Source organism: Mustela nigripes, chromosome 5 (assembly GCF_022355385.1).
Source record: "Mustela nigripes isolate SB6536 chromosome 5, MUSNIG.SB6536, whole genome shotgun sequence".
Taxonomy (NCBI): Eukaryota; Metazoa; Chordata; class Mammalia; order Carnivora; family Mustelidae; genus Mustela; species Mustela nigripes.
In genome coordinates, this window is record NC_081561.1 from 56,916,087 (window position 1) to 56,935,876 (window position 19,790).

A 19,790-nucleotide genomic window follows, 5' to 3' on the forward strand; every position below is an offset into this window, starting at 1 on the left:
CAAAAATACATGTAATTTTGAATATGAACTGCACCCGTTATTTTATTATTTGGAATGAACTTTGTTGTCTCGGTATGAACATATGAAAGAGAAGATCAGAGTTGCACCATTTCACTTATAAGAGGGTCACAGATGTTTTTTAGAAGTTTTAAAGAAAAAATGTTTCTGGGAATCAAAAGAAACTGCACATGACCTGTACAGCAAAGTGACCTTCCAATAAAATATGTTAATTAAACAAGAAAACAAAAATGTGTACATGAATATAAACATTTATGCACAAATAATTCCAAAAGAAAGCCCTGTAAGGATGATTTTCTTGTCATTATGGATCAAGGTATGCTCCCTACCAAAGAGAGATTTGAACAAATGTAGCAACATGGGGATATTTTTAGTTTTCTTTACACTATGTCAGCTTTGAAACACTCGAAAGAAAATGAAATGTAAAAATATCATATGGATATAAATTCGGGTTTGTGAGATGGTTAAAACTGCAATATGTGATACAAAATTTATATGATAAAATTAAACTGTATTACAGTAGTTTCTGTGATAATGCTAATTTCTTCTACGTGATTATATCATAATATTTGAAAAAGACATGTGAAGTTCATGGTCATTTCCCAATCTAAAAATTTCTTTAAGACATTTTGTTATAATTCTAGCATTACCTCCCACACAGAGCAAAAACATTATTCAATCCAATAGTAATCTAAGTGTTTCCCTGAAGGTATTTTGTAGATATGATTTATACCTATAATCTGTTGATCGTAAGTACAGGAGATTATTATTGATAACCTAGGTGGGTCTGATTTTATCCACTGAAAGTCCTTTAGAACAGAATTGGGGTTTCCTGAGGTAGAAGAAATTCTGCTTAGGGAAGGAAAAATTCTGCCTGGGGACTGCAGGGTCAGAGTTTGACCTCTTCTCTCTGACCACCTGCCCTACAGTTCTCAGACTTACCTAGCCAGTTTCCACAATTGCATAAACCAAATTTTGCAGTAAATTTTTTAATAAATGTCTCCATCTGCTTCTCTTTTGCTGTTGAGGTCCCGACAGATACAGTGAGCTTAATTTATGATTTTTAGATATTGAAACCTAGAGGATGTAGCACTCCATGTGTACTCTTGCTCAGCCCTGCAAGCACTTGGCCCTTTTCCTCAAAATGGCTTCTCCAAATTTGACCTGAAATAGCTCCTTTTCCTCTTTTTTAATCATCTCTTCACTCTTTTTGGTCTTTCTTGCCTGCCAGTTGGATTTTGACCATTGCATTGAAAATCTACATATTTTAAGCTCCTCTCTGACCTCCACCCCATCTAGCTTTCCCAGGACTGGGGTGAGCCCAGCAGCCAACGCTCCAGAGCTAAGGTTCCTCAGAGGTGAGTGATGAGTGGGCAGCAGATCATCTTGAAAGCTAATTCCATTGCTCACTTGTAAACTAGGTATGAACAGTTAGGCTCTTCTGTTTATTCATTACTTTTCAGCTTCTAATAATATTTTGCTTTCCTCTCTACCAATTCTTTTGCAAAGACACTTGAAGAATTGGTCCTTCTCCTTCTTTTGACATCAACAGCCTCAAGCTGGGGACCCTCAGACCACTTGCATTGGAACTGCGGGAGACAGGTAAAGGCTGTTAAAAGATCCAAGGTCAGTCTTCCCCAGGTGTGCAGGACTCAGTGGCTAGGGCTGCAGGCCTGTTCATTGTCTTGCCCACATGCTTTCTTAATTCAGGTGACTCTCTTGGAACTAGCCAGACCTGGAACTTGGCCAGACCTTTGACCACTCATCAACCTCTATCCTCCTCATCAGTTTTTGAATGCTTGTTGGGCCTACTCTCCAGACCTATGACCTCATGGATCCTATTTTTTTCTTTTTATCAAACTGCCAGTCTGTGCCTGCCCTCCTCAGTGCAGTGCCTCCAGCTCCCGAGTTTTGATTCTTCGTGGGCTCCCTGAGAGGTATGGTGAAGGGATTGAAGAAACAGGCAATTGCACTCCTGGGTCTTTACCCCCAAAGATATAGATGTAGTGAAAAGAAGGGCCATCTGTACCCCAATGTTCATAGCAGCAATGGCCACAGTCGCCAAATGTGGAAAGACCCAAGATGCCCTTCAACGGATGAATGGATAAAGAAGATGTGGTCTGTATACACTATGGAGAATTATGCCTCCATCAGAAAGGATGAAGACCCAACTTTTGTATCAGCATGGATGGGACTGGAGTAGATTATGCTGAGTGAAATAAGTCAAGCAGAGAGAGTCAATTATCGTATGGTTTCACTTACTTGTGAAACCTAAGGAATAACATGGAGGACATTAGAAGAAGGAAAGGAAAATTGAATTGGGGGAAATTGGAGGGGGAAATGAAGCATGAGAGTTTGTGGACTCTGAGAAACAAACTGAGGGTTTTGGAAGGGAGGGGAGTAGTGGGATGGGTGAGCCTGGTGGTGGGGGTTAAGGAGGATGGGTGTTGTATGTAAACAATGAATCTTGGAACTCTACATCAAAAACTAACGATGTATGGTGATAACATAACACAATTTTAAACAAAGAGTAGGTCAGATAAGCATAATCAGTAACATTAAAGAATTAATATCTCCTCCAAACCCACATATACCTAAGAAATCATCAGTACAATTCTTGATAACTTAAAGGAAATTTTGCTTGCCTTTCAGTCAGAATAATACATTTTTTAAAAAAATAGTTCTGTCATACTTTTTAAATAATAGAATTATCATTTCAACTACTAATGAATGTATTTGTTTATTTTTTTTTGAGCTATAGCAAATATAGCTATATAATATTTTTGGAAATTTCTATACACTTCAAATGAAAGATTACTAAAGATGAGTATTTATGAACATATTGATGTCACTACTGGATGTAGAGGACTGGAGGAAGTGGGATAGCTGAGAATTTTGTTCCTATCAGGATTTGATGCAGAGTCTCTAATAATGACAAGGGATCATAAGATATAAAATGTGGAGTCACCGCCCTTGAGTTTCTGCCACCTGTAATTAGGGTTGTTTTATTTTGTTCATTGTGACATCTAAAAGAAAATTTGTCATGATGGTAAAAATAAAAGTAGTGAAAAGAAATACTAGTAGCAAGGAAATGTAAAGCCAAACTTTCCAAGCAAAATTTAAAGTAACGAGAATTATCTCCTCAAACAGTTCATCTCCCCCTCCTTTATTTGTACCAGTTCGAGACGAACACCAGACTTCAATGTAAAAATCTGTTTTATCCCAAATTTACTGATTTTCTGCACAATTTTATTATTAAATTATAATTATTCTTTTGTGCTTATTTTTCTTTGCAAAAGAACAATTACATAGGTAGTGTGGGTCATTTCAGGAAGCCACTGGTTCACATACCTAGTCATTCTTTCCTTAATGTATTTATTCGATATTTACTATGAGAGCCAAAAAATAAACTACATTTTTAAAGCACAGCTGAGTGACTGTGAGTAAGTTACATAACCTCTCTGAACTTTAGTTTCCTATCAGAGAAGGGAGTCTTCGTACCCACCTTTCAGAGTCGTTATTGGAATTAAGTGAAATATCATTCAACCTAGCATTACCTCTGGTACGTGATAAATATTCAACAAATGACAACAATTATTTTTGTTGTTATTTTAGGAATTTTGTTTTTTCTTAAAAATACATCCTGCATATCCAAATAAATGACTGTGTTTGGAACAGAACACTTTTTTGACTTCTAAACTGTCTTACCCACATTTCTATCCTATTTTCATCACATAAGGGACAATGGGGAGGACAATTGAGATAAGAGCAAATAGTTATTCTTTCCAGATGACGTGAAAGTTGTATTCAGACTCTCAAGGAGGTTAAGGTTCTGAAGTTCAGGTGTTTCTAAACTTAAATAGTTAAGAAATGATTGCTTCAACTGTGAGCCCCTGGAGTCTTCGGTGCTGAGAACAAAACCTGACATGGAGACTGGAATCGGACTGTCCGGTCTTTGATGGTGTCCACAGATTTTTCTCCCTTAATGTAGCTGGGGATGATTAGGAACTAAGTCTGTTAAATGCATATTCTTTGTGATTCTTAGAGAGTAATAAAGAACACTTTTTTAAAAAATAATTTCCAGTTGATTTGAAGAACTAATAGTTGGGGAATTTATTGTTTCTGTGAAAAGAAATGACAGTTTATTGAGGCGCGGAGAATGGGAGCCATTCCCCTGGGAATGACCTGAATGTTAGCTTTAGGGCCATGTCAACAATGATAAACCAAAGGAAGTGGTTCAACCAATTGCTGCCCACACCCTGACACGAGGGTTCAGTCCAGGGGGACCTTGGTGGTGGCTTATTTTTCCTACATTTCTCATTCCAGGAAAAAAAGGGGGGTTTACTGAGGAAGAATACCTCATGTCATTTTCTAAAATATTCAGTACTCAGAGAATACATTTTGTAATCTAGGCCAAGTAAAGAGGCAATGTATTCCGGAAATCACAAGGAACTTTCAAGACCTCACTGAACTCTGTGCCCTATTCTGTTTTCCAGCTTTGGGTCATCTGCAACCATGAAAAAGAGGCATCTATGTTTTTCTGATCTTCAATAGAAATCAATCCTTCCTTCTCTTTATCCATCTTCAAAGGACCTCTGTCCTTATGCCTTCTATCATTCTCTGTCTTATTTATTTCTTCAATAAGGATGTGACACAATGAAGGATACGAAGCTGGTAAGATACAGTCAAGATGCTTACAATATAGTATAAAAGAAGATAAGCCATGCATATACTAGGAAGATAAGCTAGGCACAGGTGAGGAGGAAAAGAAAGTGTTGCTATTTAAATCAATAAAAGTATTGTCACCTTCTAAGGGAGGGAGCAGCATAAAGATGAATGCTATTTTATTTTTTAAAAGATTTATTTATTTATTTGAAGAGGGAAGGGGCAGAGGGAGAGGAATTGGGCAAGGATCCCGTTGTGGGGCTCTATCTCAGGACCCTGAGATCACCATCTGACTCAAAATCAAGAGTCAGATGCTTAACTGATTGCACCATCGAGGCTCCCCAAGATGGACACTCTCTTAGAAGATATCTTCCTTAGGTGAGTTTGGAAGTGAAAGCTGAACCCCCCAGGCATTTGGATGAGTGGGTGCAAAACTAAGAAGAGAGATAAGCTGTTCTCCAACATGGAACGAGAAGAATGAGAAATTTTCACAGCAGTGAGAGGAGAGGACCCAGGGGAAGGAGAAGAGGGAGCTGCCAGGAGGCTCCGGAACAAAAGAAGAGTCTGAGCACATGATGTAGATAGAGGTTCAGGAGAACATAAGTTAGAGAAATTCCCTGTGGGGTGGTGGCAGAGGGACTTAAGGACCCTGCCTCCAGTCATGAATGTAAGTTGTTTTCTGGGCTTTGATGTACTCACCCTCTTCCTTTCCTTAGATCTTCAAAAAATCTGACCCAAAGTCTTATGTTGATGGGGTTTGGGGAAATTAAGGACATGGGGTTCAAAGGCAAGAACCAAGAGCAATGTCTTGGCAGCAATCATTTGGTGTGGTTTCCAGCTCAGCCTCCAGCCAGGATGGCTCAGAAGAACTCAACTGTCCCTCCCACACGTCTTCCTTGAAGATCCCAAAGGAATAAGCTGGGCTTTGGTGGATTTCCCATGTGATCTGGGAAAGAAAGCCCAACCATTCTTTTGCTATCATTTGGAAAGAGCTGAAATCATCCCACAGAACTGTTTCTTGGGAGAATGAAATGGGTTAATCTGGCAATATGATAATATGTTCACTTAGCATATAGGAAACACTCAATGAGATTTTGGTATTATTATTTCTATTATTTGAACAGCTCCTTGATGAAATCATAAATGGATAATATATAAGACAAAGAAGAGCACTTACAATGACACAGACAATATGTGTTCCAGGATTTTGGTGGCGGGAAAGATTACTTCTGGCCTCACTTATCAGAGAAAGTTTTGTGAGGGGGCTAGACATAGTGATGGGTGTGTGGACTTGTTTGAGACTAAGAGATGGCTTCAGCTGGAAGCCTAGCTCTCTGCAGAAAGGAGAGACAAAGGGGTCTGGAGCCAACACTTATGAGAAAAGTAAAGTTACACTGGAAAGGCAGAATGTGTATAGACTGGGAGGGTCTGGAATGGCAGTCTACAGAGTAAAGCGCTTTGGAAGGCCGTGTGTGTATGTCGTGTGCCTACAGGTGTTATGGGAAGAATGGAGCATCAGAATCATTGCTTTAAGGGAATGAACCTGGGAGGAAGGAATCCAAGGAAGGAAAGACTGAGGAAAAATTTTCAGTAGCTCAGGCTGGAAAAGGTAAATACAAGCATGGAGAGATGGCAATGGACATGCAAAGAAAGAGGCATATGGGAAAGATGTGTCAATAAAGTAATAATCAGCAGGTTCTGGAAACTGACGGGTTCAGGGAAAGGATGGGAGCTAAGAAAAAGAAGGTAGAAGGAAAGCTAATTATCATACCCCGGATTTGAACCTAAAGATCTGGAAGATTGGTGGTGTGTATGGACAGAACACAGGGTGTGAAGTACTTGGGGGGGAAGACCCTTACTTAAAGAGGAATGAGGAAAGGCCAGACCATGAGGGAGGGCATGGGAGGTCCGAGGATACAGCATTCAGGTGGTACAGAGGCAAGGGAAGAAGAGAGAGGAGTTTCAAGAAAGAATTGGTCAACATGTTAAAAGTTTCAAGATGAAAAAGATAAGACAATGAGAAAAGCCCTCATTAGCCTAAAGACATGGGTGACTTTCAAGAGGGTGCTTGAGAGAGAGAGAGATGGCTTGTAGAGCTTCACAGAGAGGAAGAAGAGGCTGGGTGATTATCTGTGAGTTTGGTCACAAGTTTGGGTGGAAAAGGAAGGGAAAAGAAAGGATGGTGATTCAAGAGTAGGCAGAGCTAAGGTAAGGTTTGTTACTAAAGTGTTTGTGGAATAAGAAATATGGATGCATTTTCAGGCACAAGGATTAAGGAATAAGTACAAAGCAAGAGACTGCACATGCTGGAAGAGGGTATTACACAGGACACACCTTAAGAGCACAAGTAGGCTGAGTCTTGCAAATCTTTGCCAAGCAGCTCCGAGGGTCCAGCTGTGTCCCATAGTCAGTCACAAAGAGAGCAGAGAACATGGATATGTCAGTCCGCCCATCCCAGTGCACGATGGAATGTCACAAAAGAAAAATATAATGGAAAGTTGGCAAAGAAAGCATTTAAATAGCTATCTATGGCCTCTCTCCCACCCTCTCCCTCTCCCTCCTCAAAAAAAAAAAAAAAAAGGAAAATAAAAATTTAAAAAGGGAGGCGCCTGGGGGGCTCAGTAGGTTAAACATCCAACTTTTGATTTAGAGTTAGCCTCAGGATGAAGATCTCAGAGTCCTGAGATCAAGCCCCGCACTGAGCTCTGCCCTGGGCAAGGAGGCTACTTAATTAAGATTCTGTCTCTCCTTCTCCCTGTGCCCATTCCCCTTGCTCTCTGTCTCTTAAATGAATGAATGAATAAATGAACGAACGAACGAATGAATGAATGAATAAATAAATAGTTATCTATGGCATCTAAGTTTGATAGGAAATTAAGAGTAATTTGAAACAGGTGGAGACTAAGGATGGTGGGGGGAGGGTGTAGAAGAACAGGGCAGACACCCAGTGGAGTGAGGAAGAGGAGGTAAAAGGGTGTGTCATCCTGTCCCCCCACCCCTCAACCCCTGGCCAAATTCAGATTTAGATTCATGTTTTGAAATCAGAGCGGTTCCAGATGTCAGCAACAGAGGGTGGCAGCTCTTACGGAAACACAGAATAGTTCCTAAGGAGCAGTGAATGTCATTGGCGTTGCCTTTGCAGGAGCTCCCAGGAAAGGAGAGGCCGGGGCCTTGAACGTGAGCATGCAGAGATCACAGGGACGGCTTGCAGAGTGGAGTGTGAGCCGAGTGCCGGCCTTCAGAGTGCAGTGGAGGAGCAGCAGTGACGGATGAGCATGGCAGGAGTGAAGGGATAACAGCGAGAGGGGAGGATTTGTGCCTGGGGGGCAGGCATGGTGACCAGGAGGACACCCAGAGAGAGAAGAAAGGGATCTTGAGAACGGAGGAGGCCTTTAACCCCAAGCCAGGGCTGTGGGGAAACCAGCCTCGGGGTGCAGATCCGCGAAGGCTCGTGTCATCGCCAGGGACTGTGATGTCATCGCAGTCGTCTCCTGGCCCACCAGGCGATTTCCCTCATTTTTAACGAGACCTGATCTCTGTTTGTTTATTCACTTTTCCATCTGAGATGTTGAATGGCAAGGTTGGGAGTGAGTCTGAAACAAGAACCACCCCTTACCTCACAGGAAACTCCGAGGGTAGAGAAATTTAGGTCATTTCCACAAAGCCATAGTTGTCTCCATTATCCCTATAACTAGGAAAAAAAAAAAAATTCCTCCATGTATTCTCAACTCACATCGGTTTGTTGCTAAAATTCCCCCAACCAAACCAACCAAACCAAATAGGATTTGTAATCACGTGCTGAATGCTTCAGTTTAACTTTTTAAAACAAGGTCTGCTTTATATCATCCAAATAAAATAATTTTTTTTTCAGACTTCCTAAGATACATACATTTTTGAAGCCAGTTGTTAAGGGGAAGTTTTTAGGTAAATTCATTGAGGCTCCACGCTTTCGCTCAAATGGAAGAGCATGCGCAGTAGAGGATGCTGATCTGTCAGTCAACACGCAGAACCCTGGAATACACCACCCTTGAACCGACCCCGGAGAAGACAAGGTTTCATTTCACTTGGAAGAAGTGAGCAAATCTGACCTTGATCCAGGTATAGCAATGCAAGTTTTGGGGAAAAAAAAATAGATTTTATTTATTTATTAATTAGAGAGTGAGAGAGAGAGAGAGAGAGAGAGAGAGCGAGCACAAGCAGGGGGGGCGGGGCAGACCTGAGCAGAAGGCAGAGGCTTAAGGACTGAGCCCACCCAAGAAGTCCAGGCAATGTCATTTCATTAAAGACTAAGGATAATCATGATTTCCCCTAGAGTTCTTTCACTAATAACTTTTTTCCCCAATCTCAGTTCCAGGTGGAGGATGTGAAAAGAACATGTTTAATCTATGACTCAAATGTCACTTTTTAAAAATTATTATTTTAGTGACTTTGTTTTCTTCTCTTTTTAAAAGACAAACTATGGAGAAAAATGATCCTCTGTATTACATGCCATATAGAATCAAAGTACTGATATTTTGCCATTTTTTTATACTGAAGATAAAATAACATGAGAAATCTTGTTTATTCTCTTCTTAGTCCTAGTCCATACCTTCCTTTTCGTGGGCTACATTGTGTATTCTTTCATTATTTATCATTTGTACATATGTTTCTGCAACTGCCTTTTCTCCCCACTTTTAAAAATATTTATTCATCCATGTTGATACACATAGATCTAGGGCATTATTTCTATAATAATACTGATTTTTAAAATCCATTTCCCTGACTGATTACATATATCTCTTTCTTTGGATTCTAACTCTTAATAATAAAGAGCATAATGGATATGCTCATGTTTTCTGCTTGTATATACAGGCAAGGCTTTTTCTAGAATGCATATAGTGAGCAGAATTTTGAACCCTCCTGGATACTGCCAAATTGCTCTCCAAAGTGATTTACCAAGTAACACCCAGCATCGTGAGAGTTCTTAATTCTCCACAAAACACTCTAGAGTGTATGAGAATTCCTAGTTTCCCTGAACACTTGGACTTGACATTTTTCTTACGATAGTAGTCTTACTTAAGGTGAGCTTTTTTCCCCCACAGAACAATCCTACTATGTTTCTTGTATATGCTCCCTCTTTTTATTTTTTAAGAATTTTTTTATTTATTTGTCAGAGAGAGAGAGGGAGAGGGAGAGAGCACAGGCAGACAGAATGGCAGGCAGAGACAGAGGGAGAAGCAGGCTCCCTGCCGAGCAAGAAGCCCAATGTGGGACTCGATCCCAGGACCCTGGGATCATGACCCGGGCCAAAGGCAGCTGCTTAACCAACTGAGCCACCCATATGCTCCCTCTTTGACAGGTTTGGTATAATGGAATACACCAATCCATTGGTGTTATCTCTGTGAAATACAGGAGGTCACAGAACTCCTTACTAGTCGCCTCTTAGCACCCCATCTTCAATGACGAATGTGATGTTGGTAGTTGGCAAAGCGAGAAACACCTAATGGAACAAGACTAGCCTCACCTCTGAAGTAGTTGGAGCCAAAGCTGTCAGGACTGATTCCCCCTTACAAAGACACTTAGAACTCCTGTAGAAAGAGCTGCATATTTGCAACAAGTGATCTCTGAGCATCTAACAGATCACATTTGTTCTGTTACTTGCCATGACTGTTAATACTTCTCATGATTCCTCCCAAATCAAGCATCATTCTTCTCAGAAAAACATCCATACTTCCACACTGGACTTTTAGGACTGTTATTTTTTCCCCTTCAAACAATGGAACTAATAACTTTCATTTAGGAAGTAAAAACCCAAAAAGCCTTTATGTTTCTGTGCTTATCGGGCATCAAGAAATTTAGGCAGCAGACTGAACTGACCAGATCATCCCTTAAAGATAAATTATTTTATGCCTTTGATATTACAAATCTATATGGCAATTTACAGCAGTTAAGAAGTATAACAAATATTAAAATTAAAGAGAAACCAGATCACACAAATATATTGATACTTTCTGGTCTCTTCCTGGCCAAGTGCCACTGACCCCTTTGTTGAAGGATTTGCTATAGCTGATTGATAGTGAGATACTTCTGGATGGTTGTCTGTGCAGCTAGAATTTCTGAAAATTCTGGGTTGTTTTTTTTTTTTTAAGATTTTGTTTATTTATTTGAGAGAGAGAGAGAGAGAACATGCATGGGGAGGAGAAGGAGACTCCCCCCTGAGCAGGGAGTCTCACTCGGGTCCCAATCTCAGGACCCTGGGATCATGACCTGAGCTGAAGGCAGACGTTTAACTGCCTGAGCAACTGAGGCGCCCCCTGAAAATACTGTTTTAAAGAACTATCAAATATCTGAAATATATGCCTTTTGCTTATGAAGGTCTTCTCACCTCCAAAGTACTAGTTTCCAAGAGTCCAGACTTGTGAACCTGTGTCCAGCTATGGCTTCATACATTTCCCACTTGGGGCTTTTCCTATACTCCTGCCCTCGCTGAGATGCTGTACTCTCCTAATTGTTCTGCTGAAGCAGTTCTGTTATTTACTTTGACAGTCAACATGCTTCATTTATTCCCTGTTTATATTTTACATTGCAGGGAATATATACAACTAAGCAAAAATATTGAGGGAAACAGAATTCTGCCACTGCAAATGCTCAATACAACTTACTGTATTCACTGATTGTAACCTGATTCCTGTTAAAAGATCATTTTCCAAAAGGTGAACTCATCACTCGCATACAATATAAAATGAACCTGAGGCAAAGATTTTTTTTAACTCATTAATTGATGAAGGGATGGTAAGATGTTAAAAGTGGATCAAAGAAAAATGTCAAAAGTAGCTATATTTACAACATAGGCCATCAGGAATGCTAAAGTGAATTTTCTAATAAATACAAAAACAATATCCTATGGAGTGCTAAAATGTGATACTTGGGATAATCATTTCTACGGGGTGGAAATCAATGGTCTTTATTAGAGAAAATTAATTTTCATTTCTCTGACTGAGAATCATTTGCATTACTATGTATCTGTATCTTTCAGAAGTATAAAGTAGCTGCGCAACTATAATGAAAGGTATAGACTCTTACGGATTCAGTTCCTCCCAGAGGATCTGGTAGATGGCACTTGACATTCTGTGACAGTCATCTTTTCCCACTTTAAATGAAGTCTCTATTTCCTTGACATTTCTTTTTTTCCCCCAAATATTTTATTTATTTGTGTATTTGAGAAAGCATATGCACAGGGGGAGGGGCAGGGGAAAGGGACAGAGGGAGGGAGAGAGTCCCAAGCTGACTCCCTGCTGAGCATGGAGCCTGGCTCAGGGCTGGATCCCAGAACCCTGAGATCATGACCTGAGCCTAAACCAGGAACTGGATGCTTACCTGACTAAGCCCCCCAGGTGCCCTGATAATTCTGTTTTTAATGGAAGTAACACTCATCAGTTAGAAACAAAATTGAGGGTCTGTCTGTGAAGAAAATTCAAATTATTTGTCTGATAAATGTTTCCTTTCTTATAGATATATGTGTATATTAAATTTCAATTAATTGCCCCAAACTAGATATTCAAGATCCAGCATCTTTAGGTTATTTTTATAGACATTTGATTATGGATCTGTTACCATAGTTTGCACTTTAATCAGAAGAGATCAACAGGGGCTTCTCAGACAAATGCAGCCCTTGGACATGCATGAAATGACTTGTTGGTTCAGAGGAATCACGAGAATGCACACTTGGCCATTCTAGTAGTAGCATTCTCGTACAAGTGTTCAAAACCATGACTAAAAATGTCTCCAAATCCAAACAACCCTCAGAACTTGATTTGTGTCATAATAGCAACCCTGTGGCATGTCCCTTGTCCCCCTTATGCCTTTTGATTTTTAGAAAACACAGTTTGATCCATGAGGGAGCTGAGAAAGTCACGGGCATTGGGAAGGTAGCGTGGAGCCCGCCTTGGGTGCTCTGCTTCTGGGTGAACTGCCAGCCCACCCTGTTATCTTTCCCGCTGTCCTCCTCCCACATCCGTTTTCCAGCCTCTGATGGATCTGTTGTCACCTCACCCGTACTTACTTGCCTCCCGTTCTTGCTCCCACGTTCCCCTCCTGTCCCCTCCCTCCTCTCCCTTTCCCGCATCATCTTCTCTCCCTCTCTCTCCTCACCTCCAGCATCTTCCCATTTTCCTTCACCCCAACTAACTTTGATCTTCCCGGCTGGCGGGTCTAAAGCTTCATTTTTTGGAATAGAAGTCATTTCCTCCCCACAGTACAGCCCAGTGAGAACGGGGAGGGACATCGCATGACAAATGGGCATCTTAATGAAGACTGAGCAAGAGCACTGTGATATCCCCTGTGGTACTGCTCCATTCTGCTGGGGTTTCAACTATAAAACCCTGATGATGATCTTCTTTTTTCCCCTGAGTCCTCTGTTTCTCCCTTTGCCTAAAGGGAGCCAGCTCTCTCCTGCTAACACTATACTTGCACAAAGCCCACCCTCCTGGGCCCTGGGTCCAGGATGAAACAGACACAGTCCGTGACTTCGCAGAGTTTACAGCTTAGCTTTGGGCCAGTGACAGTGGATGGATCTTCATCAGTTTGAGAGAAGCATGGTTTGCTGAGGAAGAAAAGTAAGGGGGACCTGGGAATCAGAAAAAAAATGTTACCGGAAGGATGAGAGATTTGAAAGACTGGGGGTCGGAGGGAGGGCGTTCTTCATAGAATGATTCCCAGCAGTGGGGAAAGGTGGGGGAGGAGGGAAAGAGAAGGGGGCAAGGGTGGAGGTGGGCTTTGAGGTGAGGCAGCGCCAGGTGCTGAAGGGGCTGGAAGCCTTGCAGAAGGACTTGGCCTTGGATGCTAGGCCACAGAGGGATTTTAAGCATTTTAAGCATGGACTTAAAATCCAATGCAATCGCGAGGATTGCATTTGAGAGAAATTATTCTGACTGCAGAGAGGAGAACAGATTGGAGGTGAGCCAAATTCTGCAAGAACACCCCTGGTGTGATGTTTGTGGTCTGGTCGTGCCTGCTCACACCCCCCACGCAGCATTTTCTACCCCTCCCCCACACCAGCCTTTAGTGCACTGCGTTTGAGGGCTGACTGTCACTTCTCCGAGCAAAATGTCGATGGTCCCAGACTCTTGGTCAGCTGGACCACACACCCATAGTTCTAGCCTTCCTAGAGCCTCCTGGATGTGCAAGATGTGGAGTTGCATAGAGGCCATATCAAAAGGGTCCTCGGACTGGATTTCATGGTCTGCTGTCACCAACCTGAAATCCTTAGTTTGTGGGCGAGTGGCCTTGCATTTTTATTTTTTTGCACTGAGCCCCACAAATTATGCAGAGGGTTCTGCTCCCAGCAATCTGTGGATGGCAGCCTTCGGATCATTCTTTAAACCCTAAGGCCAAATGGCCAGAGAACTCCACCAGTTGTCCCAAGATGAGGCACAGAAGGTCACCAGAGTCTTTCCTTCTGATGGCAAACAGACTCTTCAGGCCTGCTCTGACCTTCCTCCCTTCGGTGGCTCTGTAACACAACATCTGGACTGTGGCCAGAAAATGCTTCAGCCCAGTGGGCGAGGACGAGGGCATTCTTGACTTTTGCGGAGTTAAACACTTGGAGAAATTTCAGGAAGAAAGCACTTGGTGAAAGGTAAAAGCTAGCTGGCCGGTCAGCCCCCTGCCTGCTGCTCCGCTCATTTGGATTTTCATGGGTCTTAGCGTGTTTATTCTTGTCTTTCCAGTGGCCAAAGGATAAGTTTAAATTTCTTATTTCCTCTAGGGAGCCCGGAAAAAGGCAACAGGCACCAAATACAGGAAATCATGTGGAGAGGATCTCTTATTTATTATGGTTCCCTTATTACTTCCCCTCCCCCAGCCTCCGCCCCCACCTCCAGCCACACTGTGTCTTCCAGCTTTTTCCTGCTGCAGAGAACAGAAGGCAGTTCACCTCTGCTCCCTGAGGTCTGTGTGAGCCCTGAGGCTCTGAAGTCTGGTCTTGGAAACCCCACCCTCCTGTGTCTGTGTGACTGAATGGGAGGCCCTTGAGTTTCACCTCACCTAAGAGGTTCTTGGGAAGATCTCCAGGACTGGGTCAAATTTTAGGAGGCTGCAAATCACAGAAGAGAAAGGTAGGTCCCTGAATTATTTTGTTCTGTCTCGCTGTGGATCGAGCTGCTCTGAAGTAGATGTGTGTGTCCATATGGCTTCTCCAGTTGGGTGTGGGGTTTCAACATGTGTGTCTTGTTGAGATTTACTGATACCTGGACTGTGAGAAAAAGTTGTGAGCAGGGAGGTGACATTTGGGTTTTTTGAATTTGAAGGTCTTTGGATAAAGAAGACTAACTAGCATGGTACGTGAAACATGAAGGTGATTCTTATTTTCTTCAGAGGGCAAATCTCATTAGAAGTTGCATGTTTTGGGTCTCTGCATAAGGGGAAAAAGCTTACCACCTGCCTTTTCTTTTCAAAACAGACCCCTACCATGATTTTTTTAAAAAATTTCTTTCTAAGACGAGCTTCTTTTTTTGTTTTTATTTTTTATTTGATTCTGATTTTTTTTTTTTTTTGGAGTTAAAAATGTACCAGAGTTCACAAAGGATTTCTCACAGGAATAGAAATAGGTGTTTGTTTGTTTGTTTGTTTTAAGATTTTATTTGTTTATTTTAGAGAGAGAGAGCATGAGAGAGGGAGAGAGAGATGGATCATCAATGGGGAGAGGGATAGAGGGAGAAGCAGACTCCCTGCTGAGCAAGGAGCAGGACGTGGGACTCGATCCCAGGACTCTGGGATCATGACCTGAGCCGAAGGCAGACGCTTAACCAACTGAGCCACCCAGGCACCTGAAACAGGTGTTTCTAATTTAGAGTACCTGTAAGTTATAAGTAAATGAACAAGCATTCTGTTCAGGATCTGGTGGACTTCCATGTTAATTTTCCATGTTTGAAAATATGAAACCATTGCTCTCTCTGCTGTTTCCTGAAATCAGAAGTGTGTAGTGACAATGTCTATCAACTGGTGGCTGGAAGGCTGATTTTATTTATCCTGCTGTGATAACTGGTTGCCAGGATGGTGCTCACCCCTTGGCTGGTGGCTTTCATTGGTCACTATTGAGAGTCAAGATGATGTGTCAACCCAGACCTAGAGAGGGGTCAAGCTTTATTCAAATAATAGGACATATTTCTCTGGATTATTTTTTTGCCTTTCCTGTTTCTGTTGTTTCATTTTTGTCTTCACAACTGTGCCTTCTTCTGGAAGAAATATCTTCTGGTGGCGTCACAGAATATTAGCCAGTTTATAGTCATTTTTTGAATACTGGCTATTCTTCCCAAGCTTATTCAGTTCAGATGCTTGTGATTTCTTGCCACTTACGAATTCTACCTTAGCACAGTCTCCCTCCATTCCATCCTCCATCCTACTACAGGGTTCTTGGGAAAATGCAATTCTGATAATGTCATTCTCCTCAGTGAAATATTTCCTCTTCACCCCATTGCTTACATCCTTGCTACTTAAAGGGTAGACCGTTCTGAGAACAGCTGTATCACCCATCATTTGGAGCTTGTTAGGGATGCAAATTCTCCACTCCCCAGATTTAATGAATCTGTATTTTAACCAGGCCCCTGGGAGATTCATATGGACATTAAAGCTTCAAAAATTCCAACTTAAGAAAAGCAGACAAGACCTTCTAAGTTTGTTCGTTTTCATCCCATCCAGCCTTACCTCTCACCACCTGTCTTTCCTGCCATACTGAACACCTTCTCTTTCCCCAGGATGTGAGAGCTTAATGCCTACCTACACCTTTGTGTGCTGTTCTCCCTGTCCAGGAGGTCACCATTCATCTTCATCTGCAGCCTGCTAGGTCCCCCTCCATCCCCTCACCCAGTCTGCCTCAGACCAAGTGTCTCTCCAGTCCATGCTTTATAGCACTTGGTGAAATGCTTCTGTCATAGCCCATAGCATGCTCTTTTATGACTGCTATGCTTATTTTCATCTGTGAGAGTTATGGGCTTTTATTTTTGAATCTAGAACTCTTGAAGCAATCAATGTCAAGTGTTTACTGAATTCATGAAGAAATGAATGAATAACCGAATGGACATATTGACTGAAGAACCCAAATTAATTACCAGACTGAGATCTATAGTTTGAAGTTTTCCAAGGAGATTGCCAATCCCCATAATATTTTCCCATGCTGCCTTTTATGACACTTTGTTGGATTTTCTTCACCAAGTATTTTGAGTACCCACTGTGTGCCATACCTTTCAGAATCTATTTTTTCTAGAGAGAAAGAGAACACGTGTGAGTGGAGGTGGAGGGGGCAGAGGGAGAGGGAGAGAGAAAATCTTAAGCAGACTCCATACTCAGTTTGGAGCCCAACATGGGCCTTGATCTTATGACCCTGAGATCATGACCTGAGCCAAAATCAAGAGTTGGATGCTTAACCAACTGGACCACCAGGCGTCCCCAGAATCTTTTCTCTATGCCTCTATGGACAGCCTCTGCCATTAGGTGTTTCTCAACCAGTGCCCCTGTTGTCCACCACTCTACGTCAGAGACTTACTCATTTTTCAGCATCTGTGTACCAAGCACATGACACCTACTGGACACTGTGCTGTGCGCTTGGGGTATGATGGCAAATGACACAGATGTGACTACTGTCTCCATGCAGCTCCCCTTGCAGAGAGCACATTCTTGATCATCCTCTACCCCACTTCTCCCTAAAAGACGTTAAAGAAAGCTGAAGTCTGATCTCTAATCCATATTGGAACATCCAGGGAAAGGCATTAGGCTCTGGAAGGCAGCAGGATTTAGGAAAAAGAAAGCTGGGTTGGGTTTTGGGGCCCTGATTCAGTCCTGTACCTGGAACTCACTTGCCATGTGAATTAGGGTGGGGCCATACCCATTCTCTGAACTTTGATTTTTCTCGAGTGGTGAGCAAGATACAGAGTCATAAGAAGAGAAGCTCTTGCCTTTAAGGGCACATGGAGAAGATGATGTCCAGGGAGTCTCTGTGCTCACCTTCTCTCTTGCTGCATGTTGATTGAAAGCCAACGCTCTGTAGTACTCTGAGTCAAGTGGGCAAAGAATAGATCTTAAAGGAGTCGTGGCGTTGTTCTGCTGTGTGCTCAGCCAGCAAGCACAGTGTGGCAGTGTTTCCTAAGGAGCAGTGCCCTGCAGCTTGAAGAAACCCACTTGACATTAGCTGTTGGGTACAGAGCAACTAAGGAAGGAGACAATGTCATTCTCAGGCAATCTCTGTCTTTGGAAAGCAGCCAGAAGGGAAGGATATAGCTTTACCAAGTAGTCCAGTATGAATCTAAGAGTTTCAAGACATCTAGCCAGTCCCTGACCCTCACTGTGGCAGAGCTACAAAGATTTCTTTTTTCTTTTTCCACCTAAAGATCTGTGTCTTAAGCAGATGTCACCTAGAACTCAAGGTTGGGCAGGACATAGTATACGTTGTCCCCATGCTTGGTGCTCCCATGGGGCACATGGTCACCCTGTCTTTGTTATCCAGACACAACCAGCAGCTTAGTCTATGGCAAACTGCTTGGGCAATCCAGATAATGACTCTTTCAGTCTTCAAGCCCACTTGTGTTGCTCCCTGATTTTCTGGAGCTTCCAAAGGAAATGTCCCTAGATCTCCTGGATTCCTTCTTGCCACCTGTTACTCATGCATCTCTTTGCCTCCACCTTCCTGCACACCCGCCTTGTCTTTTTTCACCTTTCAGCAGCCAAAGTGTCTTCTGCTGGTCATTTCCTAGCCATTCAAGTTAACATTAATCTCTATAAGTAAGCACAAGTTGTAGCCACAAAAGGATGGTCAGCCTGCATAAGAGGTTTCTAATGGCCTCCCACCAATCTCACAATGTACCAGAGATCAACCTTGACCATACCTGGTCAACACTTCTTTTTAAAATCAGAGGCAGACCTGGTTTTGAATCCCCCTTCTGTCACTTCCTTTCATAAGTAACTACATCTTGCCAAGTTTTAGTTTCATTTTTGGAAAAGCGGATAATCTTTTGCACACAAGGTCGTAGAGATCAATCAGTTTCAGTACCTAATGTGTTGCCTCAAGGCACACATCAGATCTTAAAAGAGGAGGCTGGTGAACATGATAAAAATGAGGAAATTGTCATTTGCAGACTCTTTGAAGGAATGAGGTGATATTCAAAGTAAAAAGTTGGTCTCGTAGCAAGTGGAGGTTGTCTTCAAATATTTAAAGATTGCTCCATGTGGGAAAAGAAGTCAACAGAAGATTGATGAGTGAAAATTATAGGGTAACAGGTTTTAGTTCAACGTGTGGAAGTATTTACCCACCGTCAAGACTGTCTAAAACCGGGTGAGCTGCCTTGCGGCATGGTGAACGCCCTGTCCCAGGCAGTGTGCCAGCACCCTGTTAGCCCATGGCCGGGGTGTTCCCGAAGGGATGCCCGCACTGGGTGGGGTCCGGGTGATGACCTCTAGGTCCTTCCCGCTCAAAGCTACCAGGACTCTTGTGATGTCAGGTTCCCAACACAAACCACCAAAGGAGGGTTACCAAAAAAAAAAAAAAGCGTCAGGCTGTAGAGTGATCATAGCTGCATTTTTACTAGCTCACCCAACGTATCTGAAATGATCATTTCTAAATAGGGTCTTTGCCACAACAATAGAGCTACAATGGACTTCCAGGAAAAGCAAAAAAGAAATGAGAACAATGGAGTGGGAAAAGTTCACCCCAAACCACTCTTCTTGGGTTACTCTTTAACTAGATTGTGGGTTCCTCCTTGTGCTGCAAACACATTCTTATTTGATGGAAAATTGTCATATTTTGGTACATTTTCTACCAAACTAGTTTCAGGCAAGCAACAGCAAACTCATAGCTTTGTCTCTGATCTCTGCCATATCCAAGAAACAGAAGCACTACTCTATGGAGATGTATTCTTAGCTGTTCAGAAATCTAATTTTTATATCTTCTTTTTTTTTTAAGATTTTATTTATTTATTTGACAGAGAGAGAGAGATAGAGAGCAAGAGAGGGAACAAAAGACAGGAGAGTGGGAAGGGGAGAAGCAGGCTTCCTGCTGAGCAAGGACCCTAACACTGGGCTTGATCCCAGGACCCCGGGATCATGACCCGAGCTGAAGGTAGACGCTTAACCAACTGAGC

The 19,790-nt window shown here is 42.3% G+C and overlaps 1 protein-coding gene across 1 annotated transcript in view; it reads left to right on the plus strand.

Annotated features, from left to right (window-relative positions):
• Positions 1-14,620: 14,620 nt before the first annotated feature.
• The window catches only part of ADGRF5 (adhesion G protein-coupled receptor F5), a 97,148-nt gene continuing 91,978 nt past the window's right edge, over positions 14,621-19,790 (plus strand). The window contains exon 1 of the mRNA XM_059400299.1: positions 14,621-14,777. The gene's annotated coding sequence lies outside the window, so the exon portion shown is untranslated. The remainder of the gene's footprint in view (positions 14,778-19,790) is intronic.